Source organism: Netta rufina (genome assembly GCF_964035555.1).
Source record: "Netta rufina genome assembly, chromosome: 6".
NCBI classification, from domain to species: Eukaryota; Metazoa; Chordata; class Aves; order Anseriformes; family Anatidae; genus Netta; species Netta rufina.
The window spans coordinates 32,504,013-32,514,290 of NC_140129.1; positions in this window are offsets into that span (position 1 = coordinate 32,504,013).

A 10,278-nucleotide genomic window follows, 5' to 3' on the forward strand; every position below is an offset into this window, starting at 1 on the left:
GGGCTGCGATCTGCCTGTTGGGGACACTCAGAGAGCACGACTCCAACTTAAGTTCTTCCACCTGGGCTGCTCCCAGCTGCAAGGTAGTGAAGATCCCATGGGGAGCTCGCTTGTATCCTCGGGGCCACTACAGCTCCATAGGGAGGAGAGGCTGGCACGTGGTGGTGTGGGGCCCCTCAGCAGCACGGAGAGAAGCAGCTCTGTGTGGTCACCTTCGCTGGTGGTGGAGAAGGAGGGGGTCAAACAGAGATGCGCAGAATATGAGAGGGTTGGTTTCCTAAGCAGTGTTTGAAAACAGAGATCGGAACTGGCTTAAGAACCTGTTGGTTTTATGTAGACATACTTTTTGCATATCTCTTTGAAAAGGAAATTGAAAAATAAGAAAAAGGAGGTTTAAATAAATAAATAAGTGAAGCTGAATTAAAAATGTATATATATAAAAAAATAAAAAAATAGATGCAGCTACTCCAACAAGAAAATTCAGGGGCTCCTTTACTCCTGTGAGCTCCTGCTCAGCCTCATGGACAGACAGACAGACAGGACACAATGAGGACTTAAACAGCAGGAACTCTAAGGAAGAAAGGAAAGGAGGTTTTATGGTCCAGATTCTCCTTGTTTCACTCTCCAATACTCCAGCTGTCAGCAGGGTTCTTGAGATACACATGGGGAGAAAATCCTGTGGGCGAGCTGCTGCTGGGGAACCCCTCCTGCCCCTGCCACCCATCACTGAGGATGCAGCCTCGTTTAACGCTGTGCCCTCACTGGTATGGTTTCATTAATCTATGTACCATTTGGGATATTAGTGTCGACACTACTGGGAACAGCGGCCTGCAGAGGGACACTCCTGCCGAACCTGTCACGTTTTCTCCCCTGTGTCAGACCAGTAATCCTTTTCTAAGCTAATTGGCCCGAGTGTGCTGCACACACCATCGCATAAAGCTCTGGTTTTACCGTGCGGGCAGCGTTACCCACACACCATCCCTCCCTCCCTCCATTGCCTGTAGAGAGACTCATAAACCAAGCCTTTAAATCAGGTACCTGAGCCCCTATGTTTTTATTTGCTGCCTGCTACATTGTTATTCAGTAAATAGTTTTATTTGGTAGATCCTATTAGAGAAAGAGAGTTTTATAGGCAGATAGAGCCAGAAGACCTCTGTGCACATCTCAGGCTGTGCTGCATGATTTGTTTGGCTGGCCGAGCCGCCGCCTGCAGCACGGGAGGTGAAGCAGGGCAGGGCAGCGAGCAGACCCTACAGGACCTCCAGCAAACCCTGCCAGCACCATGGGACTCAGAGCATGAAACCCCACAGGGCTCAGCCACGGGCATCCCAAATGGCACAGGTCCATGCACCCACTTTTCTGAATACTTGTGAGCAAACCCTGCCGGGAATGATTACTCCTGCTCTCTCTGGTCATTTCATTTGGATGTTTTTTTCTTCAAACTTGTGCACCACTGTTGAGCCTCCGTTATTTCATTGCATTTTATTTCTGACAAAGCATTTCTTTTGGTAAATACTCACAGCTTCCTGCTGAGCACTGCTTTCTGCCACCCTCTGCAGCCCTGGGGAGGACAGGACAGGAGCAGAGCCAGCTAAAGCCATATTCATCCCCCTGACCGGGTGGTCCCCACAGGGGAAAAACCCCACAGGTTACGCTGTGGCCCCCTGCATCTCAAAGGACAGGAGGAGCAGGTGCTCACCCTGCTCTCAGACTCAGCACCTGCTTCCCAGTAGGGCCAGCACATGCACTGGGCTCTGCCACCCATGGGGACAATGTTCTTGATCTAGCAGTGGGAAGGGGGACACATCAGAGCATCATTTAACAAATCACCTCAACCTTGAAAATGCTCTGACTTACGCCTGTGCCTGATGATATGCACATGCAAAGTTCTCTGCTTACAGCTGCCTGCAGATCCTGCAGGTCAGCAACACTCCTAATTACAGCCCTGATGGGGCTCGGTATTTAAGGCTATGCTTAAAAGTGTTGACTTAATAAAATTAAATACGTTAATTATTTTGCTGACTTGTGCAGGCAATGCACTCCTTTTGCACTTCCACTATACACTTCTGGGAGCAGAAGCTAGCTTTTTGTTTAATTTGTGTATCATCAAACTGAGCCATGAGTCCAGGCTTCAAGGCACTACAAGGGAGAGAACAGTTTAACTGGCATCATTACACTAATTTAAGGCAAAAGGGCTTTCTTGTGTGCCAAAGCACATGCATAAACTGTTATCAAATTGAAGCCCAGTGCTGGAGCCAGTTCAAGTCTGTGTTTATGGACTTCACCAACCCACAGCCTGAATATGTCCAGTATCAGCACTGGGGAACTGCAGTACCTGTTAGTGCTTACAGGAGAACACATATTCGGGCTATGGCACACCTGCACGGCAATATCTAGAAAAAAATACAAATATTCAAGCCCTTCCCTGTGCCCTCCTGGTAGTCTGACATTTCAGGACTGCAACATCAAGTAATTTCAATACCTCCAGTTTATGCAGTGTCTCAGTTATCCTTTAATAGTATATTTACTTTTTCTCAGAAGAGAGTGGTGTCTAATCACGTCAGGATTTTCTTAAGCAATTCTGCCTGGGGGTGAAAAGCATTTTTTGTACAGCAGCGATGGATCTATATGGCTTTAAGAGGCAGATTCTCCCAATACTCAGGGCCTGGCTTAGAGGAGGCTCCTGAACTGATTCTGTCAAGAAGGGTTTGCGTTTTCTCCAGGGCTAGTTAGAAAAGGGGAAAATCTAAATGCGTTTTGACATTTGTATTTCAAGTGTTATCTGTCAAATATGCCAGGACCGGATCACAAATTTCCCGAAGATTGCTGTGGCTCTTCACAATATCAATAGCAATCTAGAGCTTGGGTATGACCCAAGCAGAGGGCATGTTTATGGAGTGCGGGGACAGCTTGCATGTCAGGAAGGAGGAGGAATAGTGGGGATGTAACGCTGTCCTTAAAATTGTTTATGGTCCTTATAGGTAAGTGAGGTCCAACAGGGCCCTTTGCAAAAAACAGAGGGATCAGGGGGCAGGGAGGGTGCCTGAGGCCATGCCACCTTGTGCTACCGGGTAGCTTCATCCCATAAATCCGTCACCCACTACATTTTCTGCTGCTGCAGGCAAAACCTCTCTTGTAGAAGTCCTGGCCATTCACTTCCCATGTATAGGCTGCATTGTTTTGGAGCTGCAGGGCTCTTCAGTCTCTGAAATCAAACTGGGGAACAAGTGGGCACCCACCTGGGCAGCAACAAGGGTGGCTGCAGAGGGCATCCAAGAGACTCTGCATGTGCCCACTCAGACCAGAGGCAGCAGAGCACAGAGCCTGCTTGGATTTTACGTCTCTTCGTATATTTAATCCCCCAGGCTCATTAGTGATTCCACCTGTGACATTAGGCAAAAGTCCCCATCGACCACGGGACCATTCAGGATGATTTCTGATACTCCAGCAGCATTCAATTAGATCTGCCTCAAGGTGATCTGCCTGCTCCGTAACACAGCGGTGGCTATTTTCCAAAGCACCGTATCCCAGCCCTCAGGTTTAATATCATGCAGAGAGGAGTTTGCAGGTCCCATTATTACATGAAATTAAAATTCATTGTGTTGGATGCATTTCTAGGCTTAACGTATTGGCACTGCTAGCAAAACAGCGAGAACTCGCTGCACGCAAGATGCCGCGCATCACATTAGCTGCATTGATTTGCAGATGGGGAATGCACAAATTGATGACACACTGTACTCCAACGGTGTAACTAAAACGCCAATGAAATGTAATGCTGTGGAGAGCCCTGAGTTGTTCCAGCTATATTAATAGCTGGGCCGGACTGGGGGAAGAAGTATTTGTGTGGTTGTTGCTGAATGCTCAAGCCCCCGCGCAGCACTGTGACACTGGTCTGCTCAGCAATGGGTGACATTGGCCTTAACGGGAGCGTGTTAGTCCCAGGGTTTTGCAGGGATCACCAACTCCCTGAGCCCTGCTGCAAATGCTGTCAACCATTTAATTATGGATACTTAATCACTGGTAATGGATCAGCCCCTCATCTCCTCCAAGAGCTCGTGGGCAGCAAAGCCTGAGGTTCAGAGGCTGGGCAGAGAGCTCCCAGGTAGCTCCAAGTTGCAATGTGAATACCTTCAGATGACATCCAGGTGGATGGGAATGGGCTTCCAGAGGTGTTTGCTTCTGATGTGGCAAATCCTTGTCCAGAGCCAGGGCAGAGCTTGGCCCGCAGGAAGCATGCTGCAGAATGTGGACTGCATTGTTGCAGGGATTGAGAGATCGCTTGTGTACCTGATGTGGGACCAATCCAGCATGCAATATTTCAGGAGGAACCAGGGTCCCCCTGTGCCATATGACATGCAGCAGAATTGCATCTTGCCTCCCCCAGGGCTTCCTGAAGGGATGCTCAGCAAAACGCTGATCTTAATCACAATTCAAGCTGAGCACCAGCCTCTCTTCTCCCTCCCCATTTAATCCCAACCTCGTCCTAGCATCCCCCCACCCCCCCCAGCCAATAACTCACGCTGCACACAAACACTGAGCTTTTGTAATCCTTCCTCTCCAGTGGGTCACGACATTAATCACTGACACGGTGAGCAGGAGTCATTGGCCACCACAAGATTGATGGAGTCCCCAGGGGTAGGTGGGATAGCACACAGAATGACTCCGAAAATATCGCTACCATCTATTTCGTAGTCCTGATGGATCTGAATATCAGCTGTGTACCTGTTATGAATAGTTTACTAAATTTAAAGGACTTTTAATATCCCTGTTTTAGCTGTAATTCCACTTTCGTAACGAAATCGAACGTCTTCTGAATCCTGTGTCACTGCAGACACCACAAGCTGCTCCTGTTTCAACATTGAAAAGAGGCTAAAATAACTCATCGATAATAAGGAAATATAAAGGGTAGATTCATTTTTTAGCGTCAGCAGGATGCCAGACCCAGGATGCAGAAACAGCTGGGAGTGCTACGGCATGACCCCCAAGCCCATGCTGCTGGGAGGCATCGCTGCAGAGCCAAATAGAGACATTTCTCTTATTTAGATGGGGAAATGGGGAACCAGGGGGTTCAGACAGGCATCATAGCCCCTGGGGGTGAGCCGTGCAGGGGGCACAGGGCAGTGAGGGCACCCTGGGCATCCTTCTGTGTGGTTGCAAACGCACCCACCCCACGCAAGTTCCCTTCGGAGTTGAAATCTCACTAATAAGACAGCTCCAAATCCTCAGCAAGGTCATCACAGGACGCTCAGTAACCACCTCTCATGCTCTGCTAATGGGCTGGGTAAATATTTAAATCACATCTTAGCTTCCTCATGAGCTGCTTGCAATGCGCCAAGAGCAGTGGGAAACTTTTGGTCTCTGTGGCCCACGAGGCTTATTCCTGCTGGTGAAGAGGAGGAACCGGCACGGTGCAGGGCAGGGGGAGCTGGCTGCCTGCAGGATGGCTGTCTGAGAGCAGCACTTGTATTTTCCTTAAACGGGAAGATTTTTTCTTTCCTTTCCTGACCCAGGTGGGATTTAACACCTCCCTGTGCGGGTTTGCAGTGCCCAAGGACACAGTGCCTGGCACCCTGCAGGATGCTCAGCACCACTGGACTGGCCCTGCAGGGCAGCTGGGACATGGTTGGGACATGGCTAGGACACAGGTGGGACGTGGCTGGGACACAGGTGGGACACTGCAGAGGCTCCTCTGTCTCTGCCAGGCTGAGCCAGGGACTTGCCGAGGTGTTTTGGTGTCTGCTTGTAAATATATCAAAGCACTTCCTCTTGATGGACGCATTTGCGGTATAAATAGTTATGTCCTCTTTATTTCACTCCAAGGTTTAATTAATATATAAATCAAATGCTTATAAAACTCACAAATGGTTGGGAAGATGTAAAATTTAATTAGTTTGCCCACACAACTCCATATGTCAACTGTTAGCTCAATTACTCTTCGCCATGAAATACTGACTGCACTTTCCCATATTAGTAATTTCCCTCTATCTCGGAGTCATGGTTAATCAACACCCTGAACTCAACACACACTCTCCTTTTAAATTAAATATTGAGCACAAGGAGCAAGAGCCTCCTTAATGAAATCACAGCTGGATTCTGCTCTGCGCTGAAACCCTCGTCCAGTATTGGAGCAAATTTTGGTCCCTGGGGTAGGGAGTTTGTCCTCCCCACCCCTGGCACGAGCACTCCCAAAGCCCCTTTCCCTTGAAAGCCATGGGACAAGGGGCATGGAGATGTGAACAGGGATGGGGACAGGGATAGGGATGGGGACAAGGATGTCACCAGGGCTAGTGGGAACCCCAGCTCAAGGCATCTGTCGCTGGGAGGAGGACACCAGTCGCTGAATGTGCTATTGAAAAGGGTGTAGCAGCCAAGTGGGCATAAAGAAACATGGGGAGGGGAGTGCACTAAAGCAACCCAGTGCCTTCAGGAGAACTCCCTGGTTATAAAGATACTTGGGAAATAATATATATATATATATATATATATATAAATATACACTTTAAATTAAGCCCTTCTTCACATTTATGCTGTATCCAATATATTTTTGCCATTTTTGCTGTGCATAAGAACTGCTCATTTTGCCTCAAACTATTTCCTTATCAATTGGGCTTTCAGGAGCTGGTGCACGAGCTGCCTACCCTGCACATGGCCCAGAGAGCACAGCGCTGTGCACTGCACCAAGATGCCCAATTCTGACACCCGGGGGACAGGCTAATGCCCTCCTGCCACCAGCAGCAGTGCTGGGAGTATGAAAGCCTTGGATCAAGCGTTACCATTTCCCTGTATGTGGTCAAACCTTCCCCAATCCTATCAGATCAGAAGAGAACCCCGTTTCCCTGGGGTTTGTAACCCTCTCCAAAAAAAAAGTTAAAATTTTAAAGGGGAGCGTTCCTTTTTTTTTTTTTTAACTATCCTGATACAAACAGAACTGGAACCCAGATGCAAAATAAAACCATTTTCATCCTCCAGTTTCTTTCTTCAGGCAATCAGCTTGTTTCTTTAATCCAAATTAGCTCTTCATATTCGAGTCTCATTTTATTTAATCTTCTTTTTCAATTAAATTCAATTGTCTGTGATCTTTTTAACTTCCCATGCTTCCCTGCATCGCTAATACTGACAAATTTTACATTTGTTCATTTCTCTTCCCTTTTTTTGGTGGTGATCTGGCCTGGTGATGTGTCTCTGAATAAGCCAGGTTTCTCCTCCCTGATGCTGGCCGAGCTTTTTCCACTGGGTGATGCTGGGGCAGGAGTGCTGCTTGAGTGGACCCAGGGCTGTGAGGCTGGAAAAGGCTTTCTCCCTCTGTCTGCCAGCACTGAGACAAGGAAAAAGCCACGTTCCGCTGCTTTTTGAGGTGTCCCAAGCAAGTTCCCCATGCTCACTTTGTTGGGACACAAGTGCCGAGGGTGGATAAACAGCCCCGTGTTGTATGAAAGAGCACAGATGTTGATTCCTGAGCCTCCCAGGAAAAATTAAAGTAAGTGTCTCGAGGAACACAGGGTTTGAAACATCGGTTTCTGGTACCTGGTGGAGTTCAGGCAAGGTGAGACCCTGGTGGAGTTCAGGTGAGGTAAGGCTCCTGATTTACTCCAATATTTACTGCATGGCCTGCAATGAAACTGGGCAAGCTCTGGACAACGCTGTCAAAGTGGGATAAAGTCAGGAAAGCTGCAGAGGATAAACCCCAACACATACAGAGGTGATGCAAAGAGCCAGGCACATCTCCACCTGGCCGCTTCCCTGATGCAAGAGTGCAAAATGGATCTCAGAGCATCCTGCCCTGCACGGCTGCCACCAGGCCTGGCACTTTGCAGCAGGACTTGCTCAGCCATTGCCCTGCAGGTGTTTTGCTGCTCTCACCCTGCAGCAAAGTCCGGTTCTTTCACCACCAGCATCACCCTGAGGTTCTCGGTGCTTCTGCGAAAGGTTACAGGAACCAGCAGACCAGTGATCAGGTGAGACATTCAATTTCCACCACATCTTAAATACTAATAAATGTTCTTCTCTCTGATGAGGTGAAAAAGCTAGGAGCATTCCCCTTGTGCATTTCAAAGACTGAAAGACCAGAAGGCAAAGAATACAAAGCCCCCGATTTTATTATTTTGAATAATCAGAGTGTAATTGGAGAGCAGACGCTGTCTGTAGCTTGCTGTCACTAGGGATCCTGGATTTCTAATAAGAAATCCACGAGGGAATCGGACGCTGTTCAGGGTTTTGTGGCTGGTTCATGGGGATGCACCTGCAGACAGATCCCTGCCCCGAGTCACTGCATTGCACCGGGAGCAGGAAATTTGGGCACCGTTTGTAAATCCCTGCACAAAGTGGGTCTGCAGCAGAAACAGCAACAGCCCCTCAATTATTGCAGCACTGGTGGGAGCTATGATAATTAGGAGTTTCTGGTATTCTGGAAATCAAAGTGATTTCTATTTTCTTTAATTAATTCAGGCTTTTATCTAAGAAAGCTGAGAAGAATTAAGGCTCTGCTCCAGGCAAAGTGCAACCATGCTGGTGCAGTGTCCAGCACGGTGAAGCTGCTGGACCGAGCATCCCTGGCCTCCAGTTCTTGGTGTTTTGGGAAAAAAAAAGAAGGCGAAAAGCCAGAGGGAGCCGTGCTCTTTGGCACATGTGTGTCACAGGGACCCGCTGGATGGGGACACGCGTGTATCCCCAGCAGAAGGGGGAATTCCCCCACTGCCAGTGGGAATTTGTGGGCCACAGATAACACACACCCGGCATTATCACCTCCCCATGCTGAGAAGGGCGAGTCAGGCTGCATAAAAATCATGGGACTGCTATAAAATCATGTTTGTTTGTTTGTTTTTTAACACTAATTAATGTTGTGGGTCTCTGTTACTTAGCCCTGGGGGGTTCATGCAGGGAGGTTTCTCTGGCTCACCCCGAGGGCTGGGAATTCACATAGAAAGACATCAGAGGCGCTTCCGAGGCACCCATGTGACTGTCAGAAAACGGCGGCGGCACTGTTATGGGATCTCTGGTGAAATCATGCGGTACGACGAGAGCAGATGCCTTTGCGATGGGAAATCACACACGCACGGATGGCAGGAAGAGGTTTCCGATGCAACCTCAGCGCTGGAAATGGCAGCGCCTGGCACCAACCAGAGCCGGTCTGAACACAGCAACCCAAGACAGTACACTGCAATTAATCCATGCGGATAATTAACAGGATCCAACCCTGATAATGTTATCAAGGAGCAGCCTGGAAAGGATGCATTTTGCCAGAGGCTCCTAAACCAGCCCCAGTGGTCTGCATGGTGGTTATATGGAGAGGTGCCAGCCTCTAGTTTTATATTTTCTGTATTTTAATATTCAGCAAATCAGGGCCCATTCTGGACAAGTTGCTTAATTTTTGGAAGTTTTCATACCCTAACCATTTGCTGCAGATTCCCACGAGCACTGTCCCCAGTCTGAACCTGCACACCCCCAAAACACCTCTGCTTTGGATTAAGCTATTTTCCTGCCCCAGGTAGATGCTCCTGCAAGAAACCCGTTTTCAACTTTCCACCGTGTTTCTTTTTCGGTGTTTTTCTCCTTTTCCTACTAGATGGCGCCTGCACGACAGGCGGGGACGAGCCCCGGCAGCGCCAGCGCTGAGCATCTCCACCAGGTCTCCTCCGCAGAGGGCTGATAAAATACATTTTTCTCCGAAAAGCCAGGCAGCTGCAAAGGCGATAACCTGACGGGAGCTGATTAGTGGCAGGAGTCGGTTTTCTGGTAGCTCTGCGTTATGTTTTCCAACCGACCTCCCTGAGGGATGCTGCCAGTTGCCCGGGAGGTCCAGGGTGGGCTGAGGATGGGGAGCAACCCAAAATGGGACCATGGGGTGCACGGAGGAAGGGCTGAGGTGGGGTGGGGGTGGATGGCAGATCTCCATAAGCCACAAAGCAGTGGTGTGGATTTAGTGGTGAATTTGGGGTACCCGGATTTGGGTAAGCTCTACTGGGACATGGGCACTTACAGCCCAAGCATCCTCCTGGGTGTCACAGCAACACTTGTGTGTGGTGAGATGCATCCCAAATGCAGGCAGTTCACACGTTGGAGTGATAGATGGAGGGCGAAGTGAAGTCCCTAAAAAATGTGCTCACTAACACCATACATCCCTGAAGTCCAGCAAGCGGAGAGCAGTGATGGGGAGGAAGGAACCATCCTGCACCTGGATTTGGGGAGACTTCAGCTCAACGTCTGCAGCGAAAAAAAAATAAACTGCAAGGCCTGAGATACTTAGCAAACTCATGGCCTGTTCGGATCCAGGAGATGGAG